Source organism: Equus asinus, chromosome 8 (genome assembly GCF_041296235.1).
Source record: "Equus asinus isolate D_3611 breed Donkey chromosome 8, EquAss-T2T_v2, whole genome shotgun sequence".
NCBI classification, from domain to species: Eukaryota; Metazoa; Chordata; class Mammalia; order Perissodactyla; family Equidae; genus Equus; species Equus asinus.
This window is the reverse complement of record NC_091797.1, coordinates 29,659,185-29,677,736: the sequence shown is the minus strand read 5'-3', so window position 1 is coordinate 29,677,736 and position 18,552 is coordinate 29,659,185. Positions and strand designations below refer to the sequence as shown.

Below are 18,552 nucleotides of genomic sequence, written 5' to 3'. Positions count from 1 at the left end.
TACCTGTGAGGGACGCGGACTGGCTGTGCGTGTGAGGGAGCACGGCAGTGTGGGCCCAGACCACCTGGGTCTGCATCCAAGGCCCACCGCTCCTTCCTGCAGGACTTGGGCAGGCTGGTTCACCTCTCTGTGCCTCAGTCTCCTCCTCTGTAAAATGGGGGAATAATAGCAATGCCTGCCTCACAGCTCCGTTGTGAGAACTAAGTGAGGTATTGGCTGTGGGGCACCTGAAATACTGTTGAGGATAGAGCAAGCCCACGTGAATGGTGATTATCATTATTACTCCCCCACTGCATTAATTAATTAATTCATTTTAATTTCTGTTATAGAGTTCATAATACTTTACATCATTGCGAAATTTCAGTTGTATATTATTTCTTGACCGTCACCACATAGGTGCTCCCCTTCACCCCCTGTGCCCACCCTCCCACTCTCCTTCCTCTGGTAACCATTGAACTGTTTTCTTTGTCCATGTATTTGTTTATATTCCACACATGAGTGAAATCATCTGGTGTTTGTCTTTCTCTGTCTGGCTTATTTCACTTAGCATAATTCCTTCCAGGTCCTTCCATGTTATTGCGAATGGGATGAATTTGTCTTTTTTCTGGCTGAGTAGTATTCCATTATACACAAATACCACATCTTCTTTATCCAATCATCAGTTGATGGGCACCTGGATAGTTTCCATGTCTTTGTTATTGTGAATAGTGCTGTGATGAACATAGGGGTGCATTTGTTACTTTGGATTGTTGATTTCAAGTCGTTTGGGTAGATACCCAGTAGTGGGATGGCTGGGTCGTATGGTATTTCTATTTTCAGTTTTTTGAGGAATCTCCATACTGTTTTCCATAGTGGCTGCACCAGCTTGCATTCCCACCAGCAGTGTATGAGGGTTCCCTTCTCTCCACACCCTCTCCAACGTTTGTTATTTTCAGTCTTAGTGATTATAGCCATTTTACCAGGTGTAAGATAGTATCTTAGTGTGCATTTATCTTTATCTTTAAAATTCATAATTTAATTTTTTGAGTAGGTGATACATTAACATGGTTCAAACATCAAGAAGAAATACATACGAGTGTCCATAGAGCGGAGTCTCCGCATCCCGTATCCAGCCACCTGCGTCTCCTCCTGCGAGACGACACTCTTTCCAGGTCCTGTGCCCTGCCGGAAGTGCCCTCTGCATTTACAGACAAACAGGGTTGCATATTCTCCCACCATCACTTTTTAAAAATATATACGTGTGGTAGTGATGATACCGACAGCTTTGCACCTTGCTTTTTTCCCTTAAAGTAGATATTTGGTGATTGTTTTATCTCAGAACATTAGGAGTGGCCTCATTCTTGTTTATCAGCTGCGCGATATCCCACTGCAGGGCTGTGCTGTGACGTGTGTAGTAACTGTCCTGTGGGGGACACTTGGGTGGTTTGCGGTCTTTGGCTCCAACACACTAGGTTGTGACCCATCCCCTTTGTGTTGATGAGGAAACCGAGGTCTGAGAGGCAACGTGTCCCACCCTGGGCCACGCGATGAGCTGGTGGCAGCACCAGGATCAGATGGCAGTCTCCTGGCCTTATACCCCATGACGTCTTCCCATCTCATCTTGGCGTGGCCTCTTGCCTCTGGGGCGGGGGAGCTGGCGTGAAGGGGCCTGGCGGCCGGAGGGTGAGGGTGGGGAGCAGGTGAAGCTGCCAGTGTCGTTGTTTGCCCCTTGTAGGCCTAACACTCGGCTGCACCATGAAGAACCAGTTGGAAGCAAGACCTCAGGCTCCCAGGCTGAAAAGCAGCAAAGCAGAGCCCGGGGGCTGGAGGGGGCCCCGTGCAGAGCGGGCCACACAGCAGCGCCTTTGCATGAAGCTTGCTGTCTCCTTTGGGTGCTGAAAGTAGATGCTGAAACCGAGCTCAGGATAGGAGAGGAACTCAGCCTACAATTCAGGAGACTCGGGATCCAGACCCAGGGCTGCGCTGACTCCCGGGATCCTTGGGCTGGCTGTTGAACTCGACACCCAGCATCTGCTTGGGTTTCTGCCTGCACTTAAGGTACAACGCCACCAGGTGGCGATGGTGTCCAGGCCACTGAGGCCTTTCCAGAGCAGACACCCTAAGGACAGTCTCAAATGTCCTCTTTTTGTATTTTGAGAAGACTCAGCAAAGGACCCACTGAGCCTCGGTTTCCTCATCTGCAAAATGGGGGTAATAATACTAAATGAGATGATGTAGAATCCTCCTGTGCACAGTAAGACTTTATAAATATTTGCTTCTTTCCTAGCTGAATGATTAAGAGCATGGTTTTTGGACCCAGACTGCTTGGGTCTGAATTCCAGTGCCACTGCTTACCAGCTGTGTGACCTTGAGCAAGTCGCTTAACCTCTCTGGGCCTGTCTGAAATACGGGTAGTAATTGCACCTATCCCCATAGCTTATATGAGTAAAGTGCTTAGAAAGTGCTGGGTCCAGGAAGAGTGCTCTGACTTTGCCATGGTCTGTGTATGTCCTGGGGTGAACCGCCTCTCAAGCATAGTCTGGGTCCTAACTCTGGGCACCTCCCAAGACTGAGGGCCTTGTCAGGATGGTATGTCCTCAGGGCGTGTTTAACCCCCTTGGCACAAGTCATGGACAGAGAAAGCTTCCCAACACCCTGGTCCCTGGATTCAGGCCATGGCCTCTGTCCACCATGCTGGTGTCGGAAACCAACTTGCAAGTGTGAAGCCAGCTGGTGGGAAGCGAAGGGGGAAAGGGTAGAAGGGGCCGCGAGGCTGTTTTTAAAGTCCTTCTGTCCCTTGGGGGTGTCCTGTTTACCTCCGTGCATGCTGCTGGGAGGCAGCTCGGAAAATAAAACACCACCGGGCCACTGGGCCAATCGCTTTCCCGCTCCTCCTTCTCCACCTCCGTGCAGGTTTGCGGGGGAGGCAGAGGCGTCTGGTGACCACAGCACCTGACCAGAAGTCGGGAGATCTGTTTTTAGCCCAGCTCTGTCACTGATGGGCTGTGTGACCTTGAACAAGCCGCTTTTCCTCTCTGGGCTTCAGAGTCCTGCTCTGCCAAAATCGGCACACACTCCCTGCCCTTCCTTTCCAACCAGAGATGTGGTGAGAATAGAGAAACGCTTCCTCACCTCCTCCTTGAAGCCTTCCATGTTGATGGAGCGAAAGGGAATCCAAAGTGTCCCCACCTCCCTCCCTCTTCCAGGCTAACCAGGCGAGATTGATCACCAATCCGCTTTCCGATCATTGACGGATTGATTTCACACGCTTGTCCAGTGCTGGTTCGTCCTCTGTCTACACGTCCTTTCCATCCTGCCTGCATCTGACACTCCCCTGGCAAGGGCTGGGACTGCCTCATTGCTCTGTGTGGCACAGAGAGTTCAGCAGAGGAGTCTTCCCATAGAAGGAGGGCCTGGGACTCTCCGTGGGAAGGAAAGTCCCGTGGAATCCCAGAGGGGTCAGAGTTCAATGGGACTGAGAAAAGAGAACTGTGGGGAGATGAGAGATGCGAAAAGCGAAAAGTGCTGTACAAATGGGAGAAGGTCTTATTCTCTGGACAGGGGCACAAACCATAAGGGGGCAATTTAGTTTTGATGGACATGAGTTTTGCAATCAGAAAATCTGGAAGGAAGCTAGTTCAATTTTAGGAAGCATGGAAGTTCTGTGTCAATTTCCAAAATAAGTTTTCTGGATTACACGTGGCCAGGGATATGAGGGCGTGTGTGTGTGTGTGTGTGTGTTTTCCACTCTCATTTTTTTCAGGGCTTGGGGCTGCTAAGGTCTTAATTCAATGCCAGGCAGACCTCAACTTCAAATGGAGCAAGCCCAGCTTGTCTGCTCCCTCACCCGATCTCCCCTCCACCCTACCCCCTCCCCAGCATCTGCCTCGGCAGGTCTGCCCCTCCATTACCCTCCCCACAACTGCCCCAAATGGTGCCAGCTTCTCTGAACCTCCAGCCTCTCTCGGCCCTCCTCATTATGACCCCATCCCCTGTGAACGCCTGTACCCTTCCCACTCCAGCCATCCTTCTCCACCAATGCCTGGCTGCCAGGGGACCCTGAGCGTCCTCTGTCAGTCAGCGTCCTGTGCTCTGGACGTCACTGCCTTTTCAAAACTTACCAGTCCTGGGCTCCAATCCACCTGCATCAAAGCCCCTGATGACACACGGAGCCGGGCGAATGTACTGTGGGCGGCGGGGGCAGACATTTGAGTCTATCCACCCTAGATTGCACTTCAAGATCCTCTTGGGGAATTCGCCTCCTTACATGATGAAAATTCTGTCTAACGGGAATTTCACAGCACTGTGGTAGACCAGAAGGGGAGCGATTAGGGGGTGCATGTAGTTAATGATCATAATAGATACTATTTATTGCATACCTATTGGGTTCCAGGCACTATGCTAGGGGCCTCACATCCTTTGTCTAATTCCAAGAACCCTAAGAGGCAAGTGTAATTATCATCACAATAAATACAACAAAATGAACTGGGCACTTAGGTGCCAAGCAGCTCGCCTGGGTTGTCTGTGTAACACTCACACAGCCTGAGAAGTGGGTGCTGTTGCTGTTCCTTTTCCAGAGGGAACCAAGGCGTGGATCAATTAAGTAACTAGTCACACAATTATTAAGATGAGCAGGCTGAACCTCAGAGGGGTTAAGTAACATGCCTATTCTTACCCAGCAAACAAGCAACTGGGTGAAGTCCATGTTTTTCCTCCCACATGCCCATCACACCTCCTTGTGGGGTAACGCGAAATTCCAGGTTGAGGTGAGGGCAGCTGGTACCAGGAACTTCTAGGGGGTGGGGTGGGGGACTTTGTCAGCTCCAGACACCAGCATATGCCTTACAAGAAGGGTGTCCAGAAATGCTCCAGGAGCCCAGTGCCAGCCACCTGCCAAATGTCCCCTGGCGTTCCTGGTCTCTCCCAGTAATCCTTCCCTGCCTCCTGCACCATCTGGCTCATCAGAATCCCAGCTATGGTTCAGCATCCCCATTGGAATGCTGCCTCCTCCAGGAAGCTTTCCTGGATGACCCTAACCCAGAGCCCTCTGACCTTCTCCAGAACACTGTCCACTCACTTGGCTGTCCTGTTCATCCTTCAGGTAGGTACTGCCATCTGGCCTCCCCAACTAGATGTTGAGTTCCTCTGGGCTCCTACACCTAAGATGCAGTCACTGCCCAGAGAATGCTTATTGAGTGAATAAATGTTGCACTTGGGCATTCGCCTGGGTCACTGGGGTCATGAATTTCAGTGCAGTGGTGCGGGGGAGGGGGAGATGGAGAGGGAGGGCAGGAAATAGAAACATGTGACCAATCCAGGTGCAAACGATAGGGAGTGGTGAGGTCTGTGGCCAAGTCTGCATGTCTTCCTGAAGGGCTTACCATCAAATTCAGCCACCCTCACTCCCCACAAATGGCTGGGACCTAACCTTGACCTGACCACCCTCACTTTCACACTTGGTCTTAGCCAAAAGGCCGAGAAGCGATACACCCTCACTTTCTTTCCCTTTCTCTACCTTCGTTTTCCTACTCTGTGCATACCACTTTAAAATATACTCTCTGTACTAGTTATTATATTTAAGGTCTGTCTCCCTCACCGTGAACTAGCTGTGGGCAGAGAGTTGATCTGTTTTGTACTCTGCTGTAGCCCAGCCCCTCCCCATCACCAGCACATAGTAGGCTCTCAGTAGATGCATGTTGAACAAATCCTCAGCTCCTGGCACGTCTCTGCAGTGAAGAGACTGCTCCAGTACCCCCTGCAGGGTCCAGGCTCCCGGCAGCGCTCAGGGTTCAAGGCGGGAAGAGTGAAGGCGGGTGGGAGTCACAGCAAGCCCCCCAGAGAGCCCCAGGGAGATGGCTTAGAGTCTTAGTGACAGCAGGTGCCGCTGGAACTAGGGCAGCAGGGTTACTGACTGCCGATGGTGTCAATCGGGCATTTCTGGATGAAGCTTATGGGGGCGGGGGGCTGGGCGGGGTGGCGGTGGAGAGGGGGCGTCACTCCGGAGCACGCTCACACTCACACCTAACAGACCACCGCACAGGCGCCCGCACGGACCCGAAGAAGCAGGATTAGGAGAGGCCAGAATGCGATCGACAGACAGGCAAGGCCGGAGGATGTCCCAGAAGGTGGGGAAAGGGCAGAGAGGGGAGGGGAGCGACACCCGCGGGTACGCAGCGCGCCTGCGGGAGGGCTGGGAGAGGGCGCCAGGGAGGGGACCCCCGCACCGGCCCGCCGCGGAGCCTCTCTGCCCGGCCGGGAGCACCCCCGGAGCAGGGCGCGTCCCCCGCCGGCGCTGCTCAGCCGGTCGCTGCCTCCTCTGCAGCCGCGGCGCTTCCACCTGCGCAGCCACCGCGCCGCCGGCTGCCATTGGCTCGCTAAAAATGCCTCTCTAATCTGCGCGCATCTGTGCACGCCTCCTCCCTCATCCTCTCCCCCTCCTCGGCTCTGACCTTCCTCCTTCCCGCAGCCCCGGCGAGATCCGGAGAGACGCGGTGGCTGCCGCGGCAGCACAACCTCCTCTTCCCCGGGGAAGTCTTCTGGGCTTGAGGCCGGGCCCCAGACGCCTCGCTTTGCCCCGCGGCGCCGCCGATGGTGCCGGGCGCTCCTGCCCCCAGGTAGGGGATCTGGCCCTTGGATGGAAGGTGGGGAGGAAGGGGTCCAGTTAGGCAGTGCGTGTTTGCTGCGGGCACGGAGACGGGCATCTTCCCGGCCGGAGCGCGGGGAGGATTGAGCAGTTACCTGGAGAGAGGTGAGCGCGCGGCCCGGGGTGCTTGGCAAGCGCCGGGGTTCTCGGGCATCAGCCAGGCAGTGCGAGGATGCCCCTGGGGAGAGGGAGCTGGCGGCAGGGGCCTTTACCCTTGGGAAAACGCAGGAAATAGCTTCCTTGGGAAGCTGGGACCCGGGACCTGGGGTCCGAGTCTCTAGCATGGGGCGTTCAGGTACCAGCAGGGTGGGTGGGCTGGTGCCAGCTGGGTGCGCAAGCTATTTACGGATCAGAGTGGGCTGGGGAGAAACCCAGCAGCTAGTGCACCCTGTGCCCTGTCTGGTTTCCAATTTTCTTCTGTCTCTCTACCCCTTCCCCCACGGCTGGGATGGGAGGGGGGAGAGGAGAAGGGGGCGACCCTGCATGGCCCTCAGATACAGCAGAAGCCATGGTCTGTCTGGCACTGCCCTCCTCCCCACCCCCTAGGCCCCTTGCTGCCTGTTGGAACTCTCTCTCCCCCGTATTTCTGTGAAAAGATTAAAAGGTCGTCAGAGTGTGAGTGACAAGGTGGCAAACCCCAGGGCTTGGCCAGACCCAGCTTCAAGCCCCCGCTCCTCCCACCCCCCACCCTGTTCTGCATCCCACGTGCAGTGACACATGTGGCCGCTTTTCTCTGGGCACAACCATACATGACCCACATTGCCCTGGCTCTGGCACAGCGGGGTGCAGACAGAACTGTCTGTCAGTGGTTTTGGAGGTTCTAGCCCTCCCCTACCTCACATGTCCACATCACCACTCACAAGCCAGCCCCTCTGGGCAGCTTCCCTGACACCCCAGGTGAGGTCCTTGCCTTCTGCGCCCTAGTCTGCCTTGTGGTTCGGTTATTCATGTCTTGTCTGTCGCCCTCTAGACCAGAAGTGCCCTCAGGATAGGAATCTGTCTGATTCGTCTCTGTCATCAACCCTGCACCTAAGCAGGGTCTAGCACCAAGTAAATGTTTGTCGAAGGAGTGAGTGGATGAACTTGAACTCTGGGAAATAGCTGGCAACCTGAAGGAACAGGGGTGGGCCCCATCTTGGGCTTTTCTTTCATACCCCAGGACCAAAGAGCCTCCAGAAACAGTCCCATTGAGGCCCTTCCTGGACCTGGAACTGACAGGCAGCTGTGGCATTTGGAGATAAACGCCGCAGTCCAGAGGGTCTTTTTGGGCCCCTGGTCTGAGTGCCCTGGCCTGGTCCAGGCTTGGTGGAAGGCCCCGGGTGAAGGTCTGGCATTCCTCAGGCCCCTGGGTTGGCACTTTCTTCCTGGGGTGCTCAGCTTAGACTAGGGGTCTCTGTCTCTGTCCCAGCCCTTGGGAAAGTCCCGTTGAGCATCAGGGAGTCTGGAAAAGCCCCAAGCCAGGCCATGCTCAGCCTCAGAGGTCCTTACAGCGAGTTCTGAGCAAAGCTCTTGACTCCGTCATGTGGAAGTGCAAACCCAGGCCAGAAGAGGCTGCCACCAAGGGTGCTGGCGTCTGTGGACCTTTGCAGAGCTCATGCTGAGAAGACATCTGCAAGAGGTTCTTGTCCTCATCTTACAGAGGGGGAGAGGCCCAGAGAGGGACAGCAGCAGAGCGAGGCAGCCCTCTCTTCCTGGCTCCAAGTCCAGCGCTCTCTCCACTGGGCTTGAGGGAGCTGCGGCCGAGCCCCAGACCCGGGTCAGAGCGTCTGGTTGTCCTAGAACCCAGAGGTCCCTCCTCTCTGGCTCTGTCATGGCCCCTAGTAGAGGACTGAGTCAGGGATAAGGGAGAGGTGCTTCGGGTGGAGGAGGGGACGAGTGGGGGAGGCCTTAGTTAGTCCCTGCAAGTGGTCAGCCCTGGGCCTTGAGGGGAGGAGCAGTCCTAACAGTACAAAGTGACAGTCCGCAGCAGCTGTCACGTGCCAGGTCCTGTTCCGACAGTTTTTCCTGTATGAAGTCGTTTGATCCTCACAGTAGCCCAGAGGGGTAGGTACTATTATTACAAATGAGGAGACCGAGGCACAGAGAGGGCATCTGTCCAAGCCTGCACAGTTTGGAAGTGGAGGAGCTAGGATTTGAACCCAGCTCCAGAGTCCACGCTCCTGCCCTGTATTCCCTACTGCAAGAGCAAGAGGGCTGTGGGCCTGGCTGCTGGGGGCTTGCTGTCTCCGTGGAGATAGAGGCTTCAGGAACTCCGTGCTCACGTCTGTGCATGGTAGTATGTGCTTGGTTAAGTGTGAGTGTGACTGTTGTGGATGCTCAGAATAATAACACCCATATCAGGGGGGCTCCTTGCAGAGCAGAGTGATCTTTGTAAGATGCACATCTGAGTCCGTCCGTCTCCTGCTCTATGTCCATCACTGGCTCCCCATTGCCCTGAGGACAAAGTGCAGTTTTTCTAATGTGTCCTTGCTGCCTTCCCCAAGGCTGGGCTTCCTCCCCCTTCTCCCCCTCCCTCTGCCCTCCAGCTGCTCTGAACTGCTTTCAGTTCCTCAAATAAGTCATGCTTCTGTCACCTGCTGGCCTTTGCATAGGCTGTTCCCCCGCCTAGAACACTCTCTCCAATTCCCTACCCATTCCTGCTCACCCTCAGGGCTCGCTGAGACTTCCCTTCCTCCCAGAAGCTTCAGGCTTGGGCTGGGAGCCCCGACCATGCACTCTCCCTCCCCACACCCTGCCCACCTCCCCGCACACAGTATCTTTGGGGGCTTTTGATTGTTGCCCACCCCCCACTAGGCCGTGAAGTCCGCAGGCGCAGGGTCTGTCCTGTTCCCAGTGTCCCCAGTGCCTGGCACCGAGGAGCCCTGGCTGGTCCTTGCAGAATAAGTGAATGCATATTGGTCCCTTCATATACCTTTCTCTCCTCACCCGTCTGAGGACATATGTAGCGTTTTTCTTCTCCCGCAGGAGATGGGGAAGCCGTTCATAGATTTGCATATGGCCCCCCAGCCGGCACAAGCTGGTGGCAGAAAGTCTTCACTGGAGAAGTGAAACTGCCTGCAGGCGTGGCGGGATGGGGAGAGCGCCTCGGCGGTTTGCTGATTTGGGGGAGTCCTCCCTGGGGCAGCAGGTGGGAGGGATGGGGGAGGAGTGGGTATGCCAGGTGGAGGAGGGCCGCTTGGTTTGGTTTTACATTTTTCTTAAAGAAAAAAAAGCTTTTATTATTTTTTCTCATTACCAAAGTAATATGTGCTTGTTGTGGAAGATTTGGAGAGTACTGGAAAGCCGAATGAGGAAAACCCATTAGCCGGCGCTAGACCCGCCTGCTGTGGGCACTTTGTGGCTGGTTTTCAGCCAGGGGCTGGTGGACTGGAGTGGGAAGGTGGGGACTGGGGACAGGTGGGGCAGGTCAGGGTCGCAGGAAGTGGACGTGGCGATTAGCAGGCGGACAGGGAGTGGTTCCCCAGCCTCGCTTGTGGACAGCAGGGGAGGGAAGCAGGATGGCTGGAGGGAGAAGGGGGGCTCTGATGCAGGCCCACCAGGCAACCTCGGGGATCCCCAGGGGGCTCTGGGGCTGGAGTGGCCCTTTAGAGCCAAGTTTGCTTGAAATGGTCAGGGCTTTAGACCGCAGCGTCCATCTGGCACGGGGTGTGGCCTGGGGCGTGGCCTTGGGCAGGTGGCTCCGTGGCAGCAGTCCCTGAAGGGGCTGTCAGCTGAGGGTCATGTGCTGACAGCACCCCCAGCAGCTAGGGCAGTAGACGGTGTTCACCCTGTGAAAGGACGGGTGGGAAGCAACCTGGGAGACGGGCTGAAGGGAGAAGACCAGCAGGAACCCGGCCCCGCTGGCTCTGGGGGGACAGGAGCTCTAATGCCGGGGAAGTTGGTGGGGCTGCCTCTGGGTGGGGCTGCCTCTGGGTGGGGAGGGTGCCTGTGGGTCGGGGGCGATGCTTCTGGGGATGTGAGCTGGAGTGGGAGGGGCAGCAGGATGCCTGAAGACCGGGAGGGCAGAGGAGGCCTTGCTAACTCGATGTTAAAATGCTGGATGGAGGCTGCAGTAGGCTTGCCAGATAAAATACAGGATACCCAGTTCAATTTGAGTTTCAGATAAACAACAGTTGGTTTTTTTTTTTTTTTAGTATAAGTATGTCTCAAATATTGCATGGGACATACTTGTACTGAAATTTTTACTTGTTGTCTATCTGAAAGTCAAGTTTAACTAGGTATCCTGTATTGTTATTTGCTAAATCTGGCCACTCTGGACTGGGATGAGGATGGGGTGAGGGAGGGAGGGAGAAAATGTGGAGGTCCTAATTTTCTCTTCTTTTGTATCAGGGGAGGGATCAATGAGTACTTGTTTGAAGTTGACAATATAAAAAAAATTAATGTGTCCATTTTTATAAATCAATGAGATGTTTCAGCTTTTGCGCCTGTAAGCTGTTTCTGTTCACTGTCTAGAGAGGAGCTCCCCGTTGGTGGATTTGGGTTTCCTGGTGCTGCTCAGAAATAATAAAATGTACATCCTCTCATTTATTCAGGAGGGACAAAAGGAGCTTTGATGATCAAGGGTGGAGTCACTAAATAAGGTTAATCCTTAAATAAAAGTCGCCGTCGTAATAAAGCTCCTACGTGGCAGAGACTCTGCCCTCAGCCCGGAGGATAGGCGGGCACCTACCTCTCTGGCAGTAGGGATCAAAGTTTTGACCCAGCACTTCCACATCCAGGGGCTTCTCCCACAGGTACCCTCTTAGCAGGGTGCACAGAGAGCTGTGTGGGGGCGGTCACTGTGGCAAAGCTAATGTCCCTCAGAGAGCCGGTGACATAATTAGGACCTTTCCAGACAATGTGGTTTTAGGCAGCCATTCATTCTTTCATTTGGTCAGTGAGTCTCGACTGACTGTCTTGTGTGTGCCAGGCACTGTTTTAGGTGCTGGAGATGCTGGGAGGAAAGAACGGGGCGGAGCTTAACAGGGGGAAAGATGGCTGGAACATATTGGCAAGTTAAAGTAAGTGACTTTGTAGAACAGTGTGTTTAGTATGATCCCTTTTTAAAGTATATACATGCATCTCTGTGTTCATGTTGCATGTAAACATTTAGAAGGCTGCGTCCCCAATTCTTGTTAGAGCTCACCTCCAGGGCAGGCACTCGGGGGCTGGGGACCAGGCAAGATGGGGAATGTTTCTTCTTTAGTTCAGCATCCTGTGCTGTTTGCGTTTTATACAACAAACGTCATGACTCATAAAAACATAGTTAAAATTATACTTGAAAATACCTGGGATTTTTCTTAGAAATCTAAAAAAAAATGAACTTTTAAATTGCATTCCCCTTAATTTGAATCCGATGCTGCCACTTGACTTTGAAGAGTTTGTTTTAAAGATTGGCATCTGTTGCCAATCGTTTTCTTTCTTCTTCTTCTTCTCCCCAAAGCCCCCCAGTACATAGTTCTGTATTTTTAGCTGTGGGTCCTTCTAGTTGTGGCATGTGGGATGCCTCAGCATGGCCTGATGAGCAGTGCCATGTCCGCACCCAGGATCTGAACCAGTGAAACCCTGGGCCACCGAAGCGGAGCGTGTGAACTTAACCACTCAGCCATGGGGCGGGCCCTGAAGAGTTTTTCTTTGTGGCTGGTTTCTAACTAGTCCCCTCATGGGCTTGTTTCTCCTCTTCTTCCTCCTCCCAGTCCAGGGACGGGTGAGACCCACTGGGATGGGAAAGGGGCTGAGTCTCGGTACCAGGAGGGCAGAAGGAGCATCGCAGAAGCCAAGGATCCAGGGAAGCAGTGGTTGAACACCCATGGTGTGCGTGGCACTGGGGTGTCCTGTAGGGGGCACAAAAGAGAGAGGCAGGCCCTGAACCACAGTGCCGGTGGCCCGAGGGGCCCTGAGAGCCACTCACATGTGCCAGGCACTGTTCTATTCATCACTATTGATGAACTCATTTCGTTTCTCAGTAACCTTATGAGGTTATCCCCTTTTACAGATGTGGAAACTGAGGTTGAATGACTTGCCTGAGGTCACACTGCAAGTAAGTGGCTGAGGCCGGATTTACGCCCGTGCAGTGGGGATCCAGAGGCTGTGCTCTTGGCCTCTGTGCCACAGCACCTCTCCTTAGGGGGTGGCGGCAATTGCTTCTCTTGGAGAGTGGAGGCGGGGGCACCCTGCCTCAAAGACAGGGGTGTTGATGATGGAGTCTTCTGCAGGAGATAGACCTGGAAGGAAAGGATGGGAGAGTCAGAGGTGGAAGGTGCCTTCCAGGCAAAATGACAGCAGGGACAAAGGTGCAGAGGCTGGAATGTGTGAGGTGGGTGTAGGGACTGGGGAGAAAATCAGAGCAGGAACAGATATATCAATGTATATCTCTAAAGGATAAGGACTTTTCCTAATATAATCACAATGCCATTATTACACCTAAGAAGAAACCATTCCTTTATATCGTCAAATGTCCACTCAGTATTCACTATTTCTGGCTGTCATAGACATGCCTTTTTAAAATTTTTTTACAGTTAGTCTGACTCAAGATGCGAATGTGTCCACACATTGTGATTGGCTGATAGGTCTTCGTCTCTTTCCATCCGTAGTTTCCCCTTTGTCTTTTTCTCTGTCCTTGGCAGTTCGTTCGTTGAAGGAACCAGGGTATTTGTCCCGTAGAATTTCCCACAGTCTGGATTGTGTTGATTGCATCCCCATGGTGCAGTTTACCGTGTGCCTCTGTCCCCTCTGTCAGTTGGTGGTTGGATTCCTCTGTCTTCCAACCCCTCCTCAAGCATCAATAAACCCTCCCGGCTCTACCTTCAAGATGCCCAGATCTGACCCTTTCTCACCTCCTCCACTGCTGCCCTCCTTTCTAAGCTGCCACTGTCGCTCTCCTGGATTATTGCAGCAGACTCTGCCTGGTCTCACTGTCCCCCGCCCCCCTCTTGCCCCAGCAGCTAAAGAGATCCTTTTAAAGCCTAAATCAGATCACCTCCCTCCTCTGCTCAAAACTTCAGTGACCCCCTCTTACTCAGTATAAAACCCAAAGTGCTTTACAAAGTCCTGTAACAGCCTACAAGACCCTGCATGATCTGGCTGCCCAATACTGCTGATCTCATCTCCTGCCACTCCATCCTCACTGGGTTCCTGGCCATTTCTTGGACGTAGCAAATATCCTCCTGCCTCAGGACCTTTGCACTGCTGTTCTCTGTGCCTGGCCGTAGAAGTCTGCATGGCTCATGATGTTTACATCTGTGCCCACATCACCTCCTCAGAGAGGCCTTCCCGGAGCACCTCATCTGAAATAGGCCCTGTGGTTCTCCACCCCCTGAGCCTGCTTTATTTTCACTCATAGCACTTACGTATCCCTGATGTTCCGGTCTTGTTGGCTTCTCGTCTGTCTCCTCTACCTGCCCGTGGCACGGAGCAGACCTCCTCTTCCACCTGCATCGCACCCTGTCGGCTCTTCTCCTTTCAGTGTTTCCTGGAGAATAAAACAGCCCCCATGCTTGTGCATGGTGCTTCATAGCTTACAAAATACTTCCTGTCTTAGGTCAGGTTCCCTGGAAGCCGAACCCAGGACAGGGAATCCCGGGCAGGTGATGTATCCCAGGGCTGCTCACGGAAGGGAGTGAGGGCACCTGGTAGGGCCAAAAGGAGCTGGGGAAGACACGCGTTCAGCTGAAGTCTGGCTCTAGGCTGATCCCACAGGCAGCAGGAGCAGGGGCAGCAAGGTCCGCAGGGTTGTCCTTCCTTGGGGCAAGGGCCTGGGCCTTTGCAGCCCTGTCAGGCCATTGTTGGCTGCCTCCCGGGGGAGGGCATACCCTCCTTGGCGTCTCCAGGTGAGGCAGCCCACCTAGAAGCCACGAAAACTCTCAGGAGAAGGGGGTAACTGTGAGCTGTTAGCAGCCAGCACCCACAGCGCCTGGGGGACGGGTGCCCCATCTGATAAAGGGGTACCAACGGTACCTCCAGTTTTACATCCATTTTGAGCCCTGCCATAGGCCTATGAGGAAGGTATTTATTAATTACCATTATTCCTGTTTGATAGATGAGGAAGCTGAGGTTCTGGGGAAGTGACTTGCCTGGGGTTGCACAGCCACGAAGCGGGCAGACGTGGGATTTGAGCTCAGATGTTTACTTGGGCTCCTCTGACTGGTTGATACATTGTCTTAGTGGCTGCTGGTTCGTAGTTTTACTCTCATGCATTCATGCAGCAAGCACGTATTGAGTGTGTGTGCCCGTATGAAGTGGTGAAAGCCGCTTTTTCTGTGGATCCGTGTGGCATTCAGCTGTCCCCCCACCGCTCACCCCTGCCGAGCCCTCAGCAGCCCCCGAGTCCATCATGACAGCCTGTGATGCCTGTTGAGACCTACTATGTGTGCTGGGCACTGTGCTCCTTGTGTTGCTGGCTCCCTTCACCTTCAGGGCACCCCATTTTCCCATGGGTGAGCTGAGGCTGCAGGGAGGGGCTTCAGGCTCCTGGCCAAGGACCCCTGGTGAATGTGTGATAGAGCTGGGCTTCAAACGCCGTCTGAACACGGCTCTCCCCACGCCTGCCTCCCCTCCCCTGGTCCCACCCACAACAGGCTATCTGGTGTCACCTCTATCAGCAGCTCCATCCGACACCAGGCTGCCACCACCGCCTGCTCCCTGAGTGTTGGATGACCAGCTGCCATCTCACCTGCCCTACTTGGCCCTGCCCCAGGTGGGGCACCTCCCCACCCTATGGGGCCCAGGATCCCTGCCTCTGCCCCTCTTCCAAGCCCCTTTGTCCCTGGCCCTGACTGGCTGCGTGGGCCCTTTTGCCAGCCCTGGCTGGCCTGGGCATTGGTGGCCCCTCCCGCCTCGCACCAGCTGGCCTGTAAGCTGCAAAGCTGGCTTGGCCTGGGTGCCCCTGGACGAGGCTGGGGGCGGGGTGGCAAATCACAGCCGGCTTCCTTCCCACCTCATCACCCCCGACACAGGGCCAAGACAAGCCCGACAGGGAGACACCAAGTCACAGCAGTGCCGCCTGAGGAATGTAAGCGTGGGGAGGGCCCCCCAGACTGACTTGGTGATGGGGGTCTGTGAGGCAGTAGAATGAGGGCGGGTGTCCCAGCCTGCGACAGCTCCAGATCCCTGAGACCCCTGGTCCCCCTAGGACCCCCTCACCACCTCACCCCGAGGCTGCCCTGAACCACTGCTCAGCTGAGCTGGGCAGCGGAGGCCGGGGCTCTGTCCCAAACCTGGGGCCTGGAGACTTCCTCCAGGGACTGCACTGAGGAGGGGCCTGTACCCTCCCTTGGCAAAACCCCGGGAATATTTGCAAATTTTGGACACAAAAGAGCATGCAAAGCACATGCAAATCAGCCATCTCCCTGTTGGCGAGGCCAGTGGAGCGGTTACTCTGCTCCTGGCCTGGCCGGGTGGCTGGAGTCCCTGTGTCTGCGGGGAAATCAGGCGTGGCCCACAGGGGCCCGGAGAGATGGGGAACCGCGAGAGCTGTGACCGTCCCGTCTTTACTGCAAGTTAACGTCCAATTTCCATCACATTTTTATCCTCACCAGATGGTGATTTTTCTAATTTGATCATTTTGTTTGTGTTAGACTTCTATAAAGAACTTCCCCTCTCCGCCTGCTTTGTTGTTCAGGAATATGATTCCTACAGTAGTATAAAGGCTCGATTCTTTCCCTTTATCAATTTTTAGAGAAGTGAGTTGGTGCTCTAGCAACTCCGAAGGCGACCAGTGTAGTTTTTCCCCTCATTTTTAAAGTATAAAAGCCTATAAAATAGGTGACACATCTTAACAAATTAATATGAAGTCAACACGCAAGTCGCCACCATCTAGGTCAAAAACAGAGAATTGCCACAGCTCCAAAGGCCCCCTCAGACCTTTCCCCACCCTGCTTTTGCTTTTGGTTTTACCACGATAAGTATGTGTGCAAAACCAAAAGTTCTCTTTTTGAATTTTATGTAGTCTTTTATGTCTGTTTTTTTCCCAACTAACATTTTCTTTTTACCATACATCTGGACTGTTCTTTGAAGCATAGTCCTTTCATTTTTCTTCATTGCATAGCGTTCCAGTTTGTGAATATACCACGATTTACATGTCCGGTCTACTGTTTACAGACAGCGGGGTCGCTTCTGATTTGTGGCTGTGGTGGAAAATGCTGATCTGAACGTTCTTACTCATGTCTCTGGGTAAACATCCGTGTGCAGGTCTGCAGGGTGTGTCCTCGGAGTGGAACCGCTGGCTCCTGGGGGACGTGTGTCTTCAGACTCACTAGAGAATGCTAACCTGTTTTCCAAAGCCATGGGACCGGTTCCCACATTGACAAGCAGTGTGTGGGGCTCCCAGGGCTCTCCATGCTTGCAGATGTTTAGTTATTAGCAGACTTTTTGGTGTTTGTAGATTGTGATTATCATTATAGATTTTTATAAATTGGATGAGTTTCGGTCCTTACCCTCATTGTTCTCAGTGATGCTCGAATTCTCCCACCTTTGGCTGTGGGAGCCTCTTCAAGTTGGCTCTGGCGTCCTTTTCATACAAACACACTGGCCTTTGAAAGTGCCCCGGCTTTCTGAAATGAAGATGTTCTAGGCTCCTCAGAGCTGCAATCAGTCTTTTCTCCAAGGAGCTGTGGATCCTTTTATAGATATACATTAAAAAATGGAGATATAATTCATATACCGTAATTTCAACCTTTTAACATGTACAATTCAGAGGCTTTTAGCACATTCACAAAGTTGTGCAACCATCACCATTATCTAATTCCAGAACATTCCCATTTCCAAGAAGAAAGCCCATGCCAGTTAGCAGTTACCCCTCCATTCCCTCTCCCTCAAGCTCCTGGCAACCATCAGTCCACCTTCTGTCACTATAAAGTTGCCTATTCTGGATGTTTCATATAAGTGGACTCATACAACATATGGTCTTCTTTAACTTAGCATCATGTTTTCAAGGTTCATCCATGTTGTAATATGTATCAGTATTTTCTTCTTTTTTTTTTTTTAAAGATTTTATTTTTCCTTTTTCTCCCCAAAGCCCCGCTGGTACATAGTTGTATATTCTTTGTTGTGGGTCCTTCTAGTTGTGGTATGTGGGACGCTGCCTCAGCGTCGTTTGATGAGCAGTGCCATGTCTACGCCAAGGATTCAAACCAGCGAAACCCTGGGCCGCCGAAGTGGAGCCCGCAAACTCAACCACTAGGCCACGGGGCCGGCGCCTATTCTTTTTTTATGACAATAATATTCCATTTTATGAATATACACATTTTATTTATTTATCCATTGGCAGACATTTGAGTTGTTTCCACTTTTTAGTTGTTGTGAATAATGCTTCCATGAGCATTTATATACAAGTTTGTGTGCACACGTGTCTTCATTTCTCTTGGATGTATACCTAGGAGTGGCATTGTTGGGTCATACGATAACTCTACACTGACCTTTGGAGGAACTGCCGGACTCTTTTCCAGGCTGCACCAGTTTCCATCCCCACCAGCAATGGATGAAAGTTCCAATTTCGCCTCATCCTCACCAACACTTGTTATTGCATCTTTTTCTCATGACCATCCCAGTGGGTGCGAGGTGACATCTTATTGTGGGTGTGATGCAATGACTCTCTAATGACTGATGATGCTGAGCATCTTTTTATGTGCTCCTTGGCCATTCGTATCTTTGGAGAGATGTCTTTTCATATCCTTGGCCCATTTTTTTAATTGGGTAATTTGTCTTTTTTAGTGTTGAGTTTTTAGAGTTCATTATATATTCTAGATACCAGACCCTTATCAGAAATAGGATTTGCAAATCTTGTTTCCTGTTTCTATGGGTTGTCTTTTCCCTGTGGCTCCATCTAATGGGAATGGTCTTTAGAGACTCAGTCTGGGTATTAGAGGCATTATTAGGTCTTTTGAATTCTAGAAACCAACCTAAGGACCCACGCATGGCCTCAGAGGTTCTGGGAAGTAGGGGCTCTGAGAGGC

The 18,552-nt window shown here is 52.8% G+C and overlaps 1 protein-coding gene across 4 annotated transcripts in view; it reads left to right on the top strand.

The window, feature by feature from the left end:
- The first annotated feature begins 6,082 nt into the window (after window positions 1–6,082).
- Window positions 6,083–18,552, top strand: part of PACSIN1 (protein kinase C and casein kinase substrate in neurons 1) — a 53,708-nt gene continuing 41,238 nt past the window's right edge. The window contains exon 1 of one of the 4 annotated variants that reach the window (XM_070515073.1): window positions 6,083–6,104. The gene's annotated coding sequence lies outside the window, so the exon portion shown is untranslated. The other 3 variants (XM_014846284.3, XM_044776493.2, XM_070515071.1) reach the window with 3 other exon arrangements.